Raw genomic sequence first — 22,010 nt, 5'->3', positions numbered from 1 at the left:
TCTGTAGACCATGAGCCTAGTGCCGGATTTAAGGTCGTGGTCTTCAAACACTCTCTTCCTCAGGCGACCGAAGGCTGCACTGGCACACTGAAGGCAGTGTTGGACTTCATCATTGACGTCTGCCCTTGTTGACAGTAGGCTCCCGAGGTATGGAAAGTGGTCCACATTGTCCAAGGCCTTGTCATGGATTTTGATAATCGGGGGCAGTACTGACTAATGGTGAGCCCCCAGGATGTTGATGGTGGGGGATTCGGTGATGGTAATGCTGTTGAATGTCAAGGGGAGGTTTTTCAACCCTTGTTGGAGATAGTCATTACCTGGCACTTCTGTGGCACGAATGTTACCTGCCACTTATTAGCCCAAGATTGAACGTCGTCCAGGTCTTGTTGCATGCGGGCACGGACTGCTTCATTATCTGAGGAGTTGTGAATGGCACTGAACACTGTGCAGTCATCAGCGAACATCTCCATTTCTGACCTTATGTTGGAAGGAAGGTCATTGATGAAGCAGCTGAAGATGGTTGGGCCTAGGACACTGCCCTGAGGAACTCGTGCAGCGATGTCCTGAGGCTGTGATGATTGACCTTCAACTACCACAATCACCTTCCTTTGTGCTAGGTATGACTCCAGCCAGTGGAGCATTTTCCCCCCAATTCCCATTGACTTCAGTTTTACTTGGACTACTTGATGCCACACTCGGTCAAATGCTGCCTTGATGTCAAGGGCAGTCACTCTCACCTCACCTCTGGAATTCAGCTCCATTGTCTATGTTTGGACCAAGGCTGTAATAAGGTCAGGAGCTGAGTGGTCTTGGCAGAATCCAAACTGGGCATCAGTGAGCAGGTTTTTGGTGAGTAAGTGCCGCTTGATAGCACTGTCGATGACACCTTCCATCACTTTGCTGATGATTGAGAGTAGAATGATGGGGCGGTAATTGGCCGGGTTGGATTTGTCCTGCTTTTTGTGGACAGGACATACCTGGGCAGTTTTCCACATTGTCGGATAAATGCCAGTGTTGTAGCTGTACTGGAACAGCTTGGCTAGAGGCGCGGCTAGTTCTGGAGCACAAGTCTTCAGCGCGATAGCCGGAATGTTGTCGGGGCCCATAGCCTTTGCTGTATCCAGTGCGCTGAGCCGTTTCTTGTTTTCACATGCAGTGAATTGAATTGGCTGAGGACTGGCTTCTGTGATGGTGGCGACCTCAGGAGTAGGCCAATATGGATCATCCACTCAGCACTTCTGGCTGAATATGTTTGCAAACGCTTCAGCCTTGTCTTTTGCACTCATGTGCTGGGCTCCACCATCATTGAGGATGGGGATATTCATGGAGCCTCCTCCTCCCATTAGTTGTTTAATGGTCCACCACCATTCACGACTGGATGTGGCAGGACTGCAGAGCTTTGTTCTGATCTGTTGATTGTGGGATTGCTTAGCCCTGTCTATAGCATGCTGCTTCCTCTTTTTAGCATGCATGTAGTCCTGTGTTGCAGCTTCCCCAGGTTGGCACCTCATTTTTAGGTATGCCTGGTGCTGCTCCTGCTGTGCTCTTCTACACTCCTTATTGAACCGGGGTTGGTCCCTTGGCTTGGTGGTAATGGTAGAGTGAGGGATATGCCGGGCCATGAGGTTCCAGATTGCGGTGGAATACAATTCTGCTGCTGCTGATGGCCCACTGCGCCTCATGGATGCCCAGTTTTGAGCTGCTAGATCTGTTCTGAATCTATCCCATTTAGCATGGTGGTAGTGCCACACAACACGATGGAGGGTGTCCTCAGTGTGAAGAGGGGACTTCGTCTCCACAAGGTCTGTGCGGTGGTCACTGCTACCAATACTCTCATGGACAGATGCATCTGCGACAGGTAGATTGGTGAGGATGAGGTCAAGTAGGTTTTTCCCTCTTGTTGGTTCTCTCACCACCTGTCGCAGGCCCAGACTGGCAGTTATGTCCTTCAGGACTGGGTCAGTAGTGGACATTGAAGTACCCTACCCAGAGTACATTCTGTGCCCTTGCTACTCTCAGTGCTTCTTCCAAGTGGTGTTGAACATGGAGGAGTACTGATTCATCAGCTGAGGGAGGGCAGTAGGTAGTAATCAGCAGGAGGTTTCCTTACCCATGCTTGGCCTGAAGCCATGAGACTTCATGGGGTCCGGAGTCAATGTTGAGAACTCTCAGGGCCATTCCTTCCTGACTGTATACCACTCTGCCACCACCCCTGGTGGGTCTGTCCTGCCGGTGGGACAGGACATTCCCAGGGTTGGTGATGGAGGAGTTTGGGACATTGGCTGAAAGGTATGATTCTGTGAATATGACTATGTCAGGCTGTTGCTTGACTAGTCTGTAGGACAGCTCTCCCAATTTTGGCACAAGTCCCCAGATGTTGGTGAGGAGGACTTTGCAGGGTCGACTGGGCTGGGTGTGCCGTTGCCGTGACCGTAGCCGATGCCGAGGTGTCTGTCTGGTTTCATTCTTATTATGTTTCGTAGCAGTTAGTTACAACTGAGCGACTTGCTAGGCCATTTCAGAGGGCAGTTAAGAGTCAACCACATTGCTGGGGTCAGGAGTCACATATAGACCAGACCTGGTAAGGATGGCAGATTTCCTTCCCTAAAGGACATTAGTGAACCAGTTGGGTTTTTACGACAATCCGATTGTTTCATGGTTACCATTACTGGTACTAGCTTTTTATTCCAGATTTATTTAATTAACTGAATTTTAATTCCTCAGCTGTCGTAATGGGATTTGAACGTCACTGGATCATTAGTGCAGCCCTCTGGATTACTAGCCCAGTGACATTACCACTATGCTACCGTTCCTGTATATCACTGTTCCTTCATCATCACTGGACCAGAATCCTGGAACTCCCTAACAGCATTGTGGGAGCACTTCCACCATAAGGACTGCAGTGGTTCAAGAAGAAGGCCCACCAGCACCTTCTCAGAGCAACTAGGGATGGGCAATAAATGCCGGCCTTTCCAATCCCGAGAATTAATTAAAAAAGGACAGAGAGGTCAGAGTAGAAGTGAAATGGAGAATTAACGTTACAAGTGACCAGGAGCTCAGCATCGTACTTGCGGACAGAATTGAGGTGTTCAGCAAAGAGAACACCCAATCTGCCTTTGGTCTCCATGATATAGAGGAGACTGCATCATGAGCAGCGAATACAATATACTAGGTTGGAAGAAGTACAAGTAAATTGCTATTTCACCCGAAGGAGTGTTTGAGGCCCTGGATGGTGGTATGGGGGGAGATAAATTTGAGGCAATCAGGTGCATGTGTTGCAAAGAAATTTCCTTATTAACAGATGCAACATTGAAATATTATGGACAAAATGTGTGATAGATACAACTTTATATACTGTTAGTGGATCTCCTGTGTGGTTTTGCTCACGGTAAGGCAGATGATATGCTGTCTTATAAGGATAAGGAGCATTATACTATATAATGAACAATGTATTATTCTGCTGCTAAGGTGAAGTTGTGACGCCTTATGGCCAAACAATCTAATTGCTGTTAAGTAATCACAGGGTGAGATCAAGCAACGTTTAATTTCACTTTGGTGAGGGAAAATGATAGGTTACAAGCTTCTTGCAAATCTCAGGCTGTAGGTCAGAATTCTGCCTTTCCTTTTTTAAATAAGTGGATTGCTAAGGTCAGTCAAAAGTTGCAGATATTTAGCACTCCAGTGTAAAAAGGCATTTTATGATGTCAAAGAAGTTTGCAAATGATTGACTTTCTTTCTCTTCTTTTCCTCAATGTCTTTTGCGGTTTAATGCGGAAGTTTGTGCACTGACAGGCGTGACAGACAAAATATAGACTAGACATACCATTTTTATTGGAATATATGCACTAGTGAATCACCCATGGCACTGCTCACAGTACGTCAGAGCATACAATGTTTTATAAGAGCAGAAGCATTATATTATGAAAAACACCGTGTATTATTGTTTGCAGATGTGTAAAATGTTTAAGGCTGCAAAGTCTAATTGTCGTTAATTAAACACTGGGATCATGTAAAGGACAAATAAAAGGCTACTACTGTTAGTAAGTACTGAGTGAGTCAATTAAGAGACTGCAGACCTGCTGGCTTCCCTATTTTGTGTTTCAGGAGAGTATCTTTATAGTTATCTTTAAGAAAGAACTTAATCTTTGATCTGTGACACAAAAGGTTGAGTGCGATGCTTGAAGTGTGATGCCAGGAATTGAATGCTACACTTACTGTTTTATAATATAAAGATAGAGATTTATATAGATGTAGATTCTATAATTTATCCTAAATAGTTGTTGATGAAGTAAATGTACCCATTGCTAAATCACACCATGCACATTGCTAAAAATAGAACAATATCTGATAACAGGATCTTTCGTGAAATTAACTAATCTGAATCAACAATTTATGTGTGTTGCATATGGAACAATGGAACATTTGCACTGACAGCATCTGGAAAGATTTTAATTGTCAGGTGCACATTCCTAACTGATGTTCTATCAGTTCAGATGGAACATCTAGAAATAAACCTTTTCTACCAATTGAGATATTTTTGCTATGTATTTTCAAGCTGTGGTTTATTTTCTGGAATATAGCGAAAAAAGTTTGAAAAGGGCATTTTTGGGTCCCCCTGGACTAATGGTGATATTATATTATCTAACAAAGAGCATTGTACTGTCTTTTTCCAGGCTGTATTGCCAGTTAAAAGCAAAGTCCTTGAATGCTTTGCACACAATAGAAAGCAGTTTCTATCATTGCACTTGAAGGCAAGAGACGATGCATCTCATTTCACTTTCAGGGCGAATAAATCCCTAGGCCCTCTAATACTATAAAATAATGGAACGAACCATATTGTTTACATATATATAATAAACTGAAATACGCAACGATAAACTTTTCTACGTTAATGTGAAACATGATTGCGTTTTTCCCCATTGCATATATTTGAAACAAGGAGAATAGTAACTAAAACTTTCGGAACTTGTTGAGTTTGGATAATGAAACGGAGAAACTTAATGGATTTATATGTTTTCTCCACTCGATTATATGATTAAATATTTCCATTCAGTTATTCTGTACTTTAATGTTCAGTATCGCACGTTTCCCATACTCATAACACCATTCCCGTATCCGCGTTTGTGCATCTATCTCGCCAATGATTCGTTCATAACTCTGAAATTTAACAATTGGAATAACTCCCCCAAAAGTGGGCAATTGACCTCACGAGTGCACTTGAGTGTACGGTTGTTGCTAACTTATTATCGCTTAAATACACCTCAGAGATTAATATACAGATTGGAACAATAATTATTCCATATCTGCTAATTGCATCCTGCCGTCAAGACCTTGTAATGTGGGTCAAAATCCTAACCGTAAAAAGTAAGGTGGTTTCCTTGCAACACCACTGGACAATTTAAATAGAAATGCAAGCAGTCGCAGAAAAGGATAACTGACAAGTGCTGTGTGATAAATAACTGCAAAAAAAATAAATAAAATTAAAATAAGAGGCGCATCTTTTTTATATCTCTGCAAGACTCTTTAGTTTGCCCTGTCTTTCGTGCGTTGCAATATTTAAGTAAAAGACGCCGGTTTTGACGCAGGGAGATCTTGTCTTTTTCAAGAGGCAATTTTAAGTACGTCATTAATATGGCGCCAAAAGATTTTGAAGTATGAGCTATTTCGTTGCTAGGTCCTGTAGTGTACGCCCGTGCCAAAAAAAGAAAAAAAATCGCCTTGTTTTCTGGAGGTAAATTTCCCAAAGTGAGTCTGCCTCCTGCGATCCGAGCGTCCGGGCTCTTTTTTTTTATATTTGCACATCCAAATTAATATTAGAACCGGGAAGGGATCGTACTGCAAAAAAAAACAAGGAGGGAAGATTTTTTAAAAAAAATATATAAGTAGAGAAAAAAAAACACAAGATGCAGTTTGCAAAAAAGGATCGGGGCGAGAGGATAAGAAACGCAACAGGACTGCATTAAAGTGATCTGGAAGGTGGGAATGAGAGAGAGCGAGAGAGAGAGAGCGAGGAAAGGAGCTGCAAAGTGTGTGTGTGAGAGAGAGAGCGCCCATTGCATTTCATTGGCAGCCATCTCAGCACTGTGTAACTGCATGTTTTTTTTTACAGAGAGAGAGAGAGAGAGAGGAGGGGGGGGGGGGAGAGAGGGAGAGAGATTTAAATGTATTAATGTGCATCGGATCGATGTGCGTTTCCTCCTGAGCCGCTTTTAACATATATCAGCACCATCGCATTTATATTACAACACCATCATCACCATCGTGGCCTGAGGACAGTCACCGCAAAAAAAAGAGGCTAGATACGAAGCTAACAAGCAAGCAAAAAAAAAATTGCATGGTAATTATTATTGATCGTTTGTAACTAGAGGGCTGAGTAACTGTTTTGGGGAAATTAGATCCGCACCCCACGCGTGCAGAAATCCTTATTTTTATTTTACTTTTTTGTGATCAGAAGTGCAAGGCTCAACTTTTTTTTTCTATTATAGGTAATATATCGCTTGTCTGTATACCCATTACTGCAATCCAGTACTCAAAAAAATGTTTACATATTTTGCACCCCAGCAAAGGGGGGGGGGTTTGGTGGTGAGGGGTGCTGTTTGCGTTTTTTGAGGGGTTGTGTGTGTATATGTAGATCTCACGGGGTGGAGAGTAGGAGGGGGGGAGGTGATGTGTAATTTTTTTAAAGAAAATGCACCGTCTTTATTTAGTTGCATAATTTTGAATTTGCGTGATCCGTGCGGTGTTGGGACAGCCGTTTGCAACGTAGGAGCTGCTTTTTCAAAAAAAATACGTTGAATAAATTGTGTGTGTGTCTCTCTCTCTCTGTGCATTGTAGGTCTGGTGGCTCCTGAGTGCAAGCTGCGCTGCTGACTCTAGGGGGAGTGGCTGTTGTTTATCCCGAATTCGCTGCGCTCAGGTTCACCGGGGGAGGCGTGGTCGCCAATTTCATCCCCTTCCAGCAACACAACCGAAAGTGGAGGGGAGGAGGGGGGAAACAAAGTTGCTGAATTCTACACGCAGGTATAACTTGCAGCTCGTTTTAAAACTATCAGCGCAAACTCTTCTGTTTTCCCCCCCCCCGAAAAAAAATACTTTACTGCCGACGGTAGGCCTGGATGCACAACTTTATGACAGATGCACACGTGTTGTGCATGATGCCGTGTGGCAATCACTTGACCTGTAACTGCATCACGCACTCAGTGAAAGCCCACAGATTGGGGGAGAGAGGAAGAGGAGGGCCGGTGACCTACGTTAACCCTTTCTAGGCTGGCACCTTTTTGGGGTAGAAGACTTTGATCATCTAATTTGCAAAAATGCAAGCAATAAAACACCAGTTCTAAACGTTTTTTTTTGTAACAGCACTAAATTCAGTGCAAAGCATGGTGAAAAATTAGAGTCCGATTATGCACATTCAAATCCAAATTGTACTCCAGGAAAAAAAAGTACTCTCACATTGCAATGCAACTTATTATAAAGTATTGTTGTTATTATAAAGTATGATTTTTTTTTTAAAATTGGGAATGATGAAATTTTTAACTTGCACACATTTTTGTAAAGTAAAATGAATACATTTTGCACTGCACCACATCACAGGTGGAATCACAAGTGCTTGTAATCCTTGTGGAAAGAATTGGCATCTTCTATCTTAAGGATAGAAAAATCTTAATATTTCCTGTCCCCATCACACCTTGTAGGCTGTGCTTGTAAATAACTTGTGTTTTAAGCCAGCGAATGGGGTTTGTGAAGACATGTAATTGGAATTTTCTTCTGTGTTGTCAAAATGTGTATGTTTTAGGATTTGTATAAATGTGTCAGAAAGTTTAAATTTTTTTTTTACAATGTATATAAATGCGGAGAGGGAAAAGTGACGGTTGTACTGTGGTTCCCCCTCCCCCTTTGAGCATCTCTTGGCTTTGCATCACTTTGCACACCGGTGTTCTTGTGGTTTGTGTATTGTGTTCCTCCTCCCTTGCTTCATTGCTTTGGTGAAGGGCAAAGGCATTTGGGGTTTTTTTCTAAGCTGTATGAGTTAAAAGGAAGAGGAAACTCTAGAGGTCAGTATTATGTCTAAGATTACTCCTAGATGTGACATGGTAGTGGGGTTAACAATGAATTGTCCATAATAATCAGTATCCTTTATTTGTCTTATGAGCAGAAAGCCAAAAAGGGGCAATTCCTTGGAGTACTTGCAGTCCCTGTCAGTGTGCTTGATCTGTTTTGAAATGAATTGCGATGGAACGATGGTGTGAAGATAATACATGAAATGGCATGGTGGCATAATGTGCAGGAGCATTGAAGTGCAATGCACAGATGCAATTCTGATGTTCCCACACTGCTGATTTTCTGAACTCAGTTGTGTTGTGGGGAGATGATATTGGTACTGTATAGGCAAAAAATAGGCATCCAGGGCCCATCCCGGAAACAGGCCCCTTTGCATATGCAAATAAGGGGCCTAACACCCATTTGAGACCCCCCCTGTGCAAGATTCAGTTGCCCCAAACGCAGTTGTCATTGGGCTGGCTACATTCAGGAAAATCAGGTCTACATGTAGCATAACCAGTGGTCATTAAAAGGACCGCTACAGGCCACCACCAAAAAGGTTAAGTTTTAAAAAAAACTTCATGCCTGAATGTGGAGCTGGGAGGAGCAGGAGTATTCCGGGAGTTCCACATTCAAACCACAGGTCGCTGCCAGCAATAGCTCACCTTCTCGCTCCCAATCGCAACCACACCCCACCCCACATCGTGACCTCCATCTCTGTCCTCACAGTGCGAGCAAATTTCTATCCTATAGAGTTCTTCCTGGGTGCCTTTTACACACCTCCTAGTGGTGGGTTTTAGACTGATATTGTTGGAAGGCAGGAAGCATATAGTCCACCTGTTCTTGTGGCCACTATTAGTTTTGGCCTCAGGAGAGCAGGACAGGAAAAATGCAACAAATAAGACCATTTGCCCTCAAATAAAGACAGCCTGTGATTAGTCTGAAAGCAAACGAATTGAACTTGCACAACTGTGAGGAAGCAGATGGATTTTAAGCAAATCTTGCTTGGGATGCATCACCCTGGGTGTCCATTCTACAATCAGTGGCTGAATTGAGTGTTGCCAGAGGAGCTTGTAAATGGGATTATTCTAAAACTAATTGCTAAAGCAGGTAGCTGGGTCTAATTGGAATAAACCTACCACATTTTTGACCCTATAATTAATAGCATATTTTGAGGACATTGAGTCCAGGGGAAGGGGCACTGATCAAACAAACTGCTCTGTCCTGGATGGTGCCGAGCTTCTTGAGTGTTGTTGCAGTTGCACCCATTCAGGTGAGTGGTGAATATTCCATCACACTGCTGACTTGAGTCTTGTAGATGGTGAAGAAGTTTTGAGGGGTTAGAAGATGAGTCATTTGTTGCAGACTACCTAGCCTTTGCACTGATTTTTTTTTCAGCTACAGTGTTGATAAGCGAGGTTCAGTTCAGTTTCAGGTTAATGATGACCCCCCCCCCAAGAGGTTGATAGTGGAGGACTCGGTGATAGTGGTGTCGTTAAAGGTCAGGGGAAGGTGGTAGGGCCTTCTTGTTGAAGATGGTCTTTGCCTGGCACTTAAAAGGTGTGAATGTTACCTCCCACTTGCCAGTGCAAACTTGGATGTTGTCTAGGTTCTGTTGTAGACTGGCATTGGTTGTGTCGTTATTGGAGGAGTTGTGAATGGAGCTGAACATTGTAGAATCATCGATGAATGTCCCACTCCTGCCCCTACGATGGAAAGTCTTCGATGAAGCATCTGAAGATGGTTTGGCCGACGGCGCTGCCCTGAGTAATTTTAGCAGCAATATGATGGTGCTGCAATGATTTGTGTCTCACAATCATGACCATCTTCCTTTTGCATCAGGTATGTCTCCAGCCACTGGAAGGTTTTTACCCTGGACCCCTATTGAGCAGTTTTGCTAAGGCTCATTGGTGCCATGCTCGGTGGAATGCTTTCTTGATGTTCAGAGGTTACTCTTACCTCTCTTCTGGTAGTCAGCTCTTGTGGTAATGTTTCATTCAAGACTGTAATGAGGTCTGGAACCAAGTGGTTCTGGCAGAACCCATACTGAGCATCATTGAGCAACTGATTGGTAAGTAGGTGTCACTTGATGGCTCTATTGATTACTTCTTCCATCACTTTGCTATTGATTGGAGAAGGCTGATAGGGCAGGAATTGGTTGGGTTATATTAATTCTGCTTTTTGTAGATGGGACAAACTGGGCAATTTTTCACATTGCCATGTAAATACCAATGCCATAGCTGTACTGGAACAGCTTGGCTTGATGATCAGCTAACTCTTGTGCACAGGTCTTCAGCACTATATTACCTAGGTGGTGTACAAAATGATGGACTTGTGTCAAAACGTGCATCTTGAGTACTTTTTAGGGTTGAATTAACATAAATCTTGCGTAAACTTAATTTCATGCTTTCTTACCTCTGCTTACAAAGATTCAAGTGCTGGGAGGGGATGCACAATGTTCTTAATAATGTATTTTTCCTGCCAAACTAATTCCTGAGTTTAAAGGACTCATTAATAGATGCTGACACAACATTTCCATAATAAGAACAGTGTGCATTTTGGATAAACGCTATAAGAATTTCAGTCAGCTAGGAAATTCCACTAAAATTTAATTGAGTCCCCCCTCCCCCAACACTATTATGCAAGAGAGAAAAATTGAAACTTCAAATGAATCTGCATGTATCATAATATCACTACAAGTTTTATTCTATATGAATTGCCTGCAGGTGGATTTTTACCACACTCTTATTTAAGAAAATTGTCTACTACTGTGCAGCTAAAAGTATACTTGAGAGTTTCCAACAGACCACTGGTCCCTTTAAGTTGCAGTACTTTAGGATGGAAGTTTATAATGTGGTTAAAAAGACATCCACTTACTTGACAGTGTAGTATTGATTGCTTCATGTGCAGTGGAATTGGAGTGCACAATCTTTGTATTTCTGTACCAGTTAAGGGAGTTTTGAGAGTGCACTTCTGCAAGTAGAGAACTTCTCCTGAAATTGTAAATAAAAGTTGCTATAAATTGCTTATGTAAGTCAACACTTTATCTCAATGGTCTGAAGTTTAAAAAAATAACTTATTTCCCTCTCATTCTTGTCCAGTTCATATGATGGGACGTTGTGCTGTTGACATGACAGCAGGAATGAGACATTTTTCTATATTGGACATCTGAGGTTCTTCCTGTTGACAAGTTCAGGAAAAAGTCAGCACGAGCAGAAAACGGGACTTCTTGTTTTGTCCTCATGCCAAACGTTATTGGCAAAAATTAGCAACGAGGAATTCTGTTCCTCTCCCTGCCCAGCAATCCTTGGTCAGGAATACCATGAAGCACATACTGCCTGTTCTCTGCCACAACAACAAAGCTTTCTCTGCTATGCCCCAACAATGGGGGAGATTTCCTCTGCGTACTAGATGTAGGAAAAATATGCATATAAGGAACTGCTTTACAATTTTGCTGCACCTAGCACAGGAAATTTTTGCTCATTGTGCCTTAAAGCCCAACCTCTTAGTAACCCCATGGCATCAGGATGACATTTCCATTTCCGCATCAACCATCCTCATTGCATATTTGAGCAAAATTGTCAATTAGTGCTGAACTACGGGTAATTTTATGTTATGGACTCGAACACACTGGAAACTAGTTTATGACTGCCCCAGACGCAAGTCACTTCGAGACAGTAGAGAGAGGAGACTCAATTCATCAGTCTCAGCTGCATTTGAATGCAGGCGCCACAGGTGGAAAAACATTGCTCAACCCACTACACTACCCACTCTGCCATGTTTTTTAAAAAGGCACGAAGTAAAACAGAAACATGACAGATATTCTTTCACTATCGCAAAAGGCCATCCTAAAATCACTTGCATCTGTGCTGCTTGGACTTGGTATTTTATTCACACCCAGGTTTTGAATGAAGGCAATGTGGTAACATTTCTGTTTATGTTTAGATGTTTTAACACCCGCGGAAGCACCTGATTGGTTGGAAATGCTGTTACAATTCGCAATACAAGATGTAGCTACTGGGCAAATAATCTGGGAAAACAGACAAATTCTTTGAAAAGACCAGAAGATTGTATCACAAGGTGAGCACTCCCTACTGGTTCCTTACTGTATCTGTTTATTAACTGCAGCACCTGACGACTGATTCTCTTCCTGTTTAATTATTCTTTGCTTGGATCAATACCTCTGGAAGATTGCATTACTACATTCAGATTTCTTTTATTACCTCTATTCATGATTCTATTTGCTTGCTGTCCTTGTGGCCTCTTTGCAGTGCCAACCAAACTTTTTTGGGATACTGGTGTGCCTTTGGACCCAGTTGTAACGAGTCTGTGAGAGAGTTCCCACAGAGTGACCCTCGTGTCGGGGAGGTGCTTGGCTTCTACTTGGTTCCAACCCATGACTGAGATTGGTAACACACTGTGTGTGGAATTGCAGGGGTGAACCAGCGTCCAACTGCCCCAAAGTCCAATTTGCTTTGTAGCAGTGCCACACTGAACTCAAACTTTAAAACCATAAACTGCAAACTTCAGACCGGAGAGTTTCAGACAGAAGACGTGTGTCATCTGTAATTTCTTGATGATGGAGCCTCCAAAATGTTGAGTTACAAAGTCTGCAAAGTTTTTCTTTAAATTTACAGTATAATGAAATCTTATGTTAGGTAATTTTAACCCTTGCACACTGTGTTAAATGAAAGTGCATTCTTGGCTCTATAACAAATGTATAACTGAGCAGGTAAAAACCTGCAATGTTGGTGCTGTATCACCTATTAATCTACTCAATAGACATGTAATCACTATAAACAATGCTCAGTGCATCAATCCAGCTGTGGAGTGCGCAAATTGCAGGGTTGATGAAGAGAGGTTGCTTTATGACGATGCGCTACGGAGTATTGTGGACAGCATAAGGGAATGGAAAAATGCCTTCTATAGGCCAGAATGGCAAACCTCCACTAGACAGAAGGTACAGCAGGTGAGGGAAGCAATCATACACAAGTTCATCTGGGTCTTTGCAACCTGCCGTGCTTGGAGGGATGTATGGAGGAAGGTGTCCAGTTTGAAGGAAAGTACTCAGGTAAGCAATGAAGATCACTGGCACGTCTGTCACACTGCTAGATATGGAAGTGAATGTCAATTGTTTTACATTGCTGTATATGGGTAAAAGTGCATATACTGTAACATTGGTAGAAATGGCTACCCAAGGTGGTGGCTGGTGTCAGCTGTGTTTGCCTGAATTGTTTCATACAAGAGTATTGTTAAACCGAATTTAGCCAGTTCCTTGCTATAAGTGCAACACAAAAAAGAGGTATTGAGGCTGAACTATTACAGCAGACCAGAAAAGGAGGACCTGCTCACTAGCAGCTGAGAAAGATAATTTTTACACAGAAAGAATTAACAACACAAAGAACTGAATCTCCTTTTCCATCTTCAGCTAGCAAGTTTTTTTTCTTACATTTCATTTTATTGGACTTGGCAATTCAAAAATGACATCTCAAGCGATGCTTACTGATGTTTTTTTTGCAGAAGAAGACGGCATTCAACAGTCACGACTGTCTTAGGACTGGTGGTGGCACAAAGCAAACACACCCTTTACCCACTAAGAGGACGTCACTATGTAATTCCTAGGGTGGGTGATGGGGCAGGATTCTGGTAGATACTGATGTCTATGCAGGTGACACATGATTTGTGTAATAATAATCACATGTACTTACCGTGTCGATGATTTTTCACTTGCATCAGGTTCAGAGCATTGTTTGTGTTTTGCCCTGAAACATGTACTGTCATTGCAACAACACCATGCATAGCAATGGCCACACACTCTTCCTGTGGCTCTTTCTACAGAAAGACCATAAACCCAGGAAGAGCAAGCTGGTATTACAGTACCACCATACACACTTCAGCACTCTGCATTACTCACACTCCTTGAAGCAGACACTTTGGAGGGCATCAGTGAGTTTGGAAGAGGAAACACAGGGTGATTCACTGCTTACAGGTGAGGAAGCAAGAGGGGTAGTGGTTAATGAAGGGCTGGATGTTGCTGTGCTGACCTGATTTGCTCTGTGATTTTGACATCAGAGGGCCACTGATGAAACAGAGGATCCTTCACAAGCATAAACTGGTGAGCAACTTACTTGCTTCAATGAACAAGGCGATGAAAGCTGGACTGGATAGAATTGTAAATTCCATTATCCTTTTGGGCCAAGTTGTGCAGCCATGACTGTAGATTGCAGTTGAGCAATATACAGCATTATTGGCATCTGCAGAGAAGGGTGAGCATCTCTCAAGAATTCTGGCTCTGAAGATATTGAGATCTTTTGGCCAAGACTTGTTTTGGTGCACTTGTTAACGTAATAAGTATTCAGACTTAATGCAGTCCAACAGTCTCTGCTCACCGAGATCTGTGGTGGCGCTCAGGGCTTGGCCTCTGTTAGCGACATAAGTGGAAAAGAACAAGAAGAGATGAATGGCTCTCAAGTCACTGCACATGACAGGAGAAGCACCTCAAAAAGTAGAGGCCCACACAGCTGGAACCAGGCAACTATTGTGGCACACAGGAAGGATGGCTTGGGTCTGCAACATTTGGAGGTAGGCAGCAAGTGGAATCGCAAACAGCTTCTCATGAATCTTCCACACCTACTCCTTCCAATAGGGCATCGCACAGGGAGCAGTACCTGAAAAAGTACATGGTGCACTAGTATATGATGAATAACGGGACTGCACACTTGCACTAACGTTAATGAAAGTAAATATTGAACACAGTAAAGTTTGCAATCAGTACCTTTCAAAGTACAGTTAATGTAAAAATAAAACTGAATTGTTTGGTAAATAAGAAAAACACCTGGCAATTTTAAGGAAAGCTAGCAGATCTCCTGTGGCATTGCTTACAGTGAGGCTGAGGATTTGCTGTTTTGTTTGCCTACAAAACAACAGCGAATACTCTTCAAAAGTACTTAATTAGCTATGAAGCACTTTAGGAAGTCCTGAGGACATGAAAGGTGCTATATAAATGCAAGTTCTTTCTTGCTTGATTTTTTACAACAGTTGGGGTGTTTATGCTACATAGGGAATAACATCAGGGCCATGATATGCAGTAAGTGAACAAATTGAATTCCGTTTTTATTATATGTCATTATGGGATTTTTACTGGTGCTTTGGGCATTGAATCCACAACTACATTGTTCTGTGAAAAGCATAAATAAGTGGCCTTTTTTATATATATTTAAATTTACTTGTGTATTTAATTTTTATTCCGTACCATTTTCAAAGCTGAGGATATACAACCAGATGCTATTAAGATGTACCAATTGGAGTTAAGTATATGTTACTTATGAGTACTAGGGAGGGTGTACGGTTTAACTGCTCTGACGGCAGTCTTAGGCTTTGGTAGCACTGGGGATGATTCTGGGATTTGGTAGAACTAGGGAATGGTCCTGAGGTTTAGCAGAACTGGGGTGACATCTGTTCATGCAAATATAAAATCTACTACCCCCTTAATATACACGTAATGCATGTGCTAGCTATGATGCAGAGTGCAAATTAAACACAACCTGATTTGGCGGTGTATATTCCACTGAGCCACTACAGAATTGTTGTGCCGCCCATTTAGTTGAAGATGCAGGTCACAGCTCCAGAATAGAATTGTGTAAGCAGAGATAAAACAAGTGAATACAGCATTTAAAAAGTAGTTGACATGGAAGGAGCGCTATTCTGATTTTATGCTGCCAGTGGTGAGCCTCACCTCCTGGCTGTGTTTATAATGGTATCGGCTACCCGTTATACTCCCCCGACCGATCGTCAGTTCTACTGACTTCAATAGGACTGAGTATCAAGCTGGGCGTATGACAGGTGGCTGATGCGATACTGCCCGTTTAGAGCTACCACCCAAGACAAATTTCTACCCTAAAGTATATAAAATTCAAGTTAAATTAGTAAAGATAGAGCATGCCGGGAAGAAAGGAAAGTAAGCAGTTGTAAATCTATGTATAGGTATAATATATAGTTAATATTACTGAAATAAAGCCACAGATATCAAAGTGGTTTAGTGCTTTTTTGAGTGTTATGATGCATAAGGTGAAATCTTAGAGACAATCTGAAGTTAACAGTTATTTGTTGGAGGTGCCAAACAGGAGGAGAGACGAGACAAAATGGAGAGAGACAAGGTGCTGAGCAGAGGGTGGTTTGGAGATGAGATGAGGGAAGCGACTGAGATGCTCAGTGGCGTGAATGTGACAATTAGAGGTTATTGTTGGTGATAATAGTGGTTGATTTATTAATGCATTTGCATGACATTGCCATTGTAATGGAGACATTGAACTGTTTAAAATAAACAGTTTAGCTGTTAAAATAACAGGACTGTCATATGAATGCATTAAGAATTTGTCCACTGTTATCATCAATAATCATTTTTGAGTTTAAGTGTTGAGCAGAGGTGGTGATGGACATGAAGCACTGAATTAAGGTGGGATATGGCATTGATTCAAAAATAGCAGGAGCAGAAACGCAAGATATTTTGTCAAAAGATGGGAAGGGAAATTAGTTGTAAAGTCACATAAGGCATTCTCATGCAACTCCTGCTAACTAGCTTGATAACAACATTGACAGGAGCGTAGGGGAGCAGATTACATGACTGTCATTTCAACTTGGGAATGGGATGGGGATGTAGTAGGAAGAGCACCTAAACCAGTAGAAAGGAAAATAAACCAAGGCAAAAGACAAAATCTGACAAATAATAATAAAAATAAAGACAATGGACCCAGTTTTAAATGCCATTTCTGGTGCATTATTAGTGCTGGAATGGCACTCCAGATATATGAGGCTCGGGAATTGGGGCAGGACCCGTTTATGCTGAGTTTCCGTCCTGTAATGGTTGCACTGCAGAGTGGGTCTCGGACCTTCCTGCGATGTGTGTGCTGATACTGCTTGAAAGACAGGTGTAGAAGTAGCTACAACTCATGACTTGCCCCGTAATGCACCATGGCTAGCCTAAAATGAAATAAAAGAGGTGTACCTGTTGCCAGCACGAGCTGGTACTGGCCAAAGTGCTTTGATCTGGAGCCTGGAGAAGCTTTGAAGAGTGATTACTTTATTTACAAGAGAGACTTTGGAGCATTTTTTTCCTTTTGTATCTGGTAAGAGCTGACCTTGTCTCTCATAGCTTGCGAACCTATAACACTACTGGGATAATTTTGCCTTGAACCTTAGCAAGAGGTTCTGAGTTAAAGTCATGGGGGGAGAAATTCAGGTGGCTGTGCCACCCGTTAGCGCCTTAAGAGGGCGCTAAGTGGGTCGCAAGCCACTGGCCACGCCTCCCACTAAATTCCACGGGACGCTAGTGGTGGCGCTAGACGTTCGCGCTGCACCGCTACCGATGACGTCATCGGTGTGCGCAGCGCCCCGCTGACGCCCCGGCCGCGATATTTGGAAGCGCCCCCTGATTTACCGCCGGACGCAATGTGCGACCGGTTCAGGGGGGTCTTCCTGCGGCGGTAGAGGCGCAAATTAAAGGAGAGGTGCAGGGCGGCCATTTTTGTTGCTGGCCGCCTGCCAGCACCTCTCTGCGCTCCCGGCCTCCTGAACCCCCCCCCCCCCCTGCGGAGTGCCAGCTGCGTTCCAAGAGCCCGGCACTTCTCAATGCCGGGCTCTTTTGCCGGCACTTGCGATCCTCGGGGGCCCAGCTGGGCCCCAGATCGCACTGAACAAGGCCCCTCCCCTTTAAGTAGGGGAGGAAGGCCTGCAGTACCGCAGCGCGACGTGCTGCAGCGTGTGGCGCTGCGGCACGTTGCGCTACGATATTCAGTCGAAGCCAGTAGCACCGTGCTTCCCTTTGGGACGCTACCACTGAATTTCCGGTGGGCAGCCGCGAATGCTGCCGGGGCGCTACTTTTAGCGCCCTGGCGAGGCTGGCGCCCCAAACAGGGCTATAGTCAATTTCTCCCCCATGGGATTCTCAGTGGGCATTCCCCATTCTATATTTTAATGGAGGACAAGCAGTACAGGATGGAGGAAAGAAGAGGGAAACAGGATTTGAGGAGGATGTGCCCTATAGATATTACCCCCCATTGAATTTACAGACACAAAGATCTCGGTTAGAAACTCTGTGTGAGAAGAGTGCACTTCATCGAAGATGCTGTAAGGAAACTGTGCCAACACCTGCATGAAAACTTGCAGCCAAAATCATTTTTCTGGACAGCTCTCCCTGTGCCTGGGAAAGTTACCACCGCACTCAATTTTAATGTCACTGGCTCGTTCCAAGCAGTCACGGGAGATCTGTATAATATCACCCAAGTTGCCACCTGGATGTGCATTTGTCAGGTAACTGGCACACATTTTTTAGGAGAGTTGGAGAATTCATCCAGTTTGGCATGATAGCAAAGTAGCAACGTGAGAGGGCAATCCAGTTCTAACATGTTGCTGGGTTCCCCAAAGTGCAGGACGCAATAGATGGCATGCATATAGCATTGCAAGCTCTGACAGTTAACCCCCTTAACCTTCTTCATGGAAAGGGATATTTTCACTGTCCAGATTATGTGTGACCAGTTGTAAAAAATCCCCCACATTAATGCTAGAAGTGGCCATGATGCCTTCGTCCTTAGGAATTCTGTCCTCCCTGAGCTCTTCACGGGTAATAGTCAAGTGACTGGATGACAAAGTGTAACTCATGATACCTTAGATAATGACCCAACTGCAAGTGGCAAGAAACACAGCAGATGAGCGCCACAACAAAGTACATGCCTCTATCAGAGTTATCATTTAAAGGTCCATTGAGACCTTAAAGGGGCACTTTTGCTGCCTTGCTAGATTAGGAGGAACTCTGCAATATGCTCCCAAATGCGTATCTCGCATAGCTGTTGCTTGATGTACCCTGCACAACTTTGCCATCCAAAAAGGCCTCCATATAGAGATTCCTGGGAAGATAACACTAGCTGCTTTGAAGGCAGAGGAGTGTGAGGTGGATTTCAGAAAGACCCTCACTTGGAGGACTCCTCAGTGATGGCTGCAAAGAAATGACAATTACTTCAATGCAGTACATGTCCTGAAACCTCATAGCATCTCAGATCTCTGCCCCTACCTGACTTTGCAGGTCTTTGCAATCTCCATTTCTAAATTTGCCGATGACACCAAACTTGGGGGTGTGTCAAACAGTGAGGATGATACCAATCGACTGCAACAGGACATAGAAAGGCTAGCAGACAAGTGGCAGATGGAATTTAATACAGAGAAGTGTGAGGTGATGCATTTTGGCAGAAGGGACAGGGAGAGGCAATATACACTTAATGGCACAGTTTTAAAGAGTGTACAGGGACAAAGTGACCTGGGAGTTGATGTGCATAGGTTCCTGAAGGTGGCAGAACATATTGAGAGAGTGGTTAGCAAAGCATATGGGATCCTGCGCTTCATAAATAGAGGTATTGAGTACAAAAGTAGAGAAGTTATGCTGAACCTTTATAAATTGCTGGTTAGGCCACAACTGGAGTATTGCGCCCAGTTCTGGTCACTACACTTTAGGAAGGATGTGAAGGCCCTTGAGAGGGTGCAGAGGAGATTTACCAGAATGGTTCCGGGGATGGGGGATCTTAGCTACAAGGACAGGTTGGAGAAGCTGGATTTGTTTTCATTAAAGCAAAGGCGGTTGAGGGGTGATTTGATAGAAGTGTACAAGATTATGACGGGTTTGGATAGGCTAGATGAGGAAAGGCTGTTCCCACTAGTTGATCGTACAAGGACTAGGGGACACAGATTTAAGGTTTTGGGCAGGAGATACCGGGGGAATGTGAGTAAAAACTTTATTACTCAGCGAGTGGTGAGGACATGGAACTCGCTGCCGACAGAAGTGGTGGAAGCAGAGACACTCAGAGTTTTCAAGGAGAGTCTGGATAGGCACTTGAGGGAAATAAACTTGCAGGGCTACGGGGATAGAGTGGGGGAATGGGACTGACTGGATTGCTCTACAGAGAGCTGGCACAAACTCGATGGGCCGAATGGCCTCCTTCTGTGCCGTTATGACTCCATGGGGGAGAAATTCGGTTGGTTGCGCCACCGATTAACGCCTAAAGAGGCCGAGAAGTGGGGCGCTAGCCAATTTCCGGGCGGGCGCAGGGCGCCTAGCGCCTCGCCCCATATTGAGCATGCATTTAGCGCCGGCGCTAAATCTTAGCGCCCGCTCACGGGCGCAGGCTGATTATGACGTCATTTGAGTGTGTAACGCCTTTTGGGCGCCCCGGACCGGAAATTCAGTGGAGCCCCCTTCCGTAGCGCCTGGCGCTAATAGTGACAGCTTACCTGGAACCTTACCAAGTCACTCTCGGGCTAGAGGAGCGTTATTTAAAGGGGACTGGTGTGGCTTAAAAGCGGCAGCCATTTTTGGAGCACAACTTCCTCGAGAGCTACAAAGAGTTGCTGAGCTGCACACTGAGAGCCATTTGACCACTAAGCCAGCGCAGGCAGACGATCTTCAGCCTTCTGACCATCACCTTGCTGTTGGTGAGTCTTGACAACGGGGAACCTTCCTGTGGGCACTTATTATGGGGGCTGCATTGGAGGGGAACGTCCTGCTGCTGAATCATCTGGAAAGGGCACTGAGACGCTGGGAGAGGGGGGCGGGCATGGCCAGACGGAGGAGGGCCAACAGACGTCGCCACAGCAGACCTTACGTTGGCAGAGTTTTACGACAGCAGATTTCCTACATGAACATGCCGGAGGAGCAGTGTGTCAGAAGGCTGCGATTTAGAAAGGAGGTGGTGACTGAGCTGTGCCAGCTGCTTCAGCCAGATCTGCAGCCTCAGATAAGGTGCAGGACATCTCTGTCGGTGGCTGAGAAGATGCCTGCTGGCCTGAACTTCTACGCGAGCGGCTCTTCTCAGGCTGCGTGTCAGAGGCTGATCAGAAGTAGCTTCTAGGCCCCTCTCACGGAATGCTTGCTGCCATTCCAAGAACAGGAATGGAACCGGTCAGATACCCCCAAGCCTGTGAAGGGCAAGATGCATGTAAATAGCAGGCATGGCCATTGTAAATGAAGAAAGTGTTTCATTACACAAAATGTGGTTCCTTCAAACATGAGAAAGCTATGGCAACAGAAAGCAAAACTAATACACTGACACATAACTGCCTCTCACACCCAGGAGACTGTCCAAAACATAAATCACATTCCGACCATCTTCCTTGGCCTTGATTCCACTGCGCCAACGAAAGCATCCAATGCCCCATCAGTGAGGCGTTCCGCCCTCGGCCTCACCCTTTCCATGTCTTGCTAGGCTGGTGCGCCACAGGTAGGCTCCCACCGCTTTGAAGGCCTACAAGGCAGTGAGTGTGTCTGGTGATGCCAATTGACCTGCCCCTTTAAGAGCTGGCCAGCGCCAGTGTGTCTCAGGGAAAGTGATTATTGACAGCACCCTCGCTGCGCCCCGCCGCCGCAAAATTGGGTTGCGCCGCTGGGTTAGCGCCTTAAGAGTAGCGTGCAGTGCCTGATTTAGCGCCGCAATCACCTTTAGGGGCTCTGCAACCCAATATCGCGCTAGGTGGCGCTAAATTGCGCCTGGCGCTAAACTTTGTGCATCGCCAGGACTAGCGCCCCAAACGCGGCTATACCGAATTTCTAGGCCCATGACTCTATGATTGCATGAGCACAAGATGAGTGCCTTCACTCTTGTATGACTATATCTCCATGAATGCATGAGATAAATGCACCTTTTCTTTTATTGTAACTAATTCTGGTGTGATCAATAGCCATTATACTCCTTGTTAACACTGTGCTTTTCCAGGTTTCTAAATGTGCCTTTTTCCTATTATAGTGCTTCTCCTAGGTGTAACCTATGGGCCAATATCATGAAATGTGGTTGGTTACTCATGAGGCTTATGGCACTGAGATGGCCCTTCTCTCATGCCAGCTTAGTCCTGGGAAGGATCTGTTTCAGGCTGCATCTCTTGAACATGCACCTGGACAGCTTGGTCCTGTCTCCTATGTGCCACTTTGCCAT

At 44.3% G+C, this 22,010-nt stretch overlaps 1 protein-coding gene across 3 annotated transcripts in view; it reads left to right on the top strand.

Moving 5' to 3' along the window:
- The first annotated feature begins 5,624 nt into the window (after positions 1-5,624).
- The window catches only part of jade2 (jade family PHD finger 2), a 216,362-nt gene continuing 199,976 nt past the window's right edge, over positions 5,625-22,010 (top strand). For 2 of the 3 annotated variants that reach the window (XM_085995671.1, XM_085995672.1), the window contains exons 1-3: positions 5,625-6,337; positions 6,836-7,020; positions 11,986-12,120. The gene's annotated coding sequence lies outside the window, so the exon portion shown is untranslated. The remainder of the gene's footprint in view (positions 6,338-6,835; positions 7,021-11,985; positions 12,121-22,010) is intronic. The other variant, XM_085995673.1, reaches the window with a different exon arrangement.

Source organism: Somniosus microcephalus, chromosome 8 (genome assembly GCF_052327205.1).
Source record: "Somniosus microcephalus isolate GS21.2 chromosome 8, FLI_Smic_1.0, whole genome shotgun sequence".
In the NCBI taxonomy this organism is placed as follows: domain Eukaryota; kingdom Metazoa; phylum Chordata; class Chondrichthyes; order Squaliformes; family Somniosidae; genus Somniosus; species Somniosus microcephalus.
This window is presented reverse-complemented; position numbering and strand designations above follow the sequence as displayed.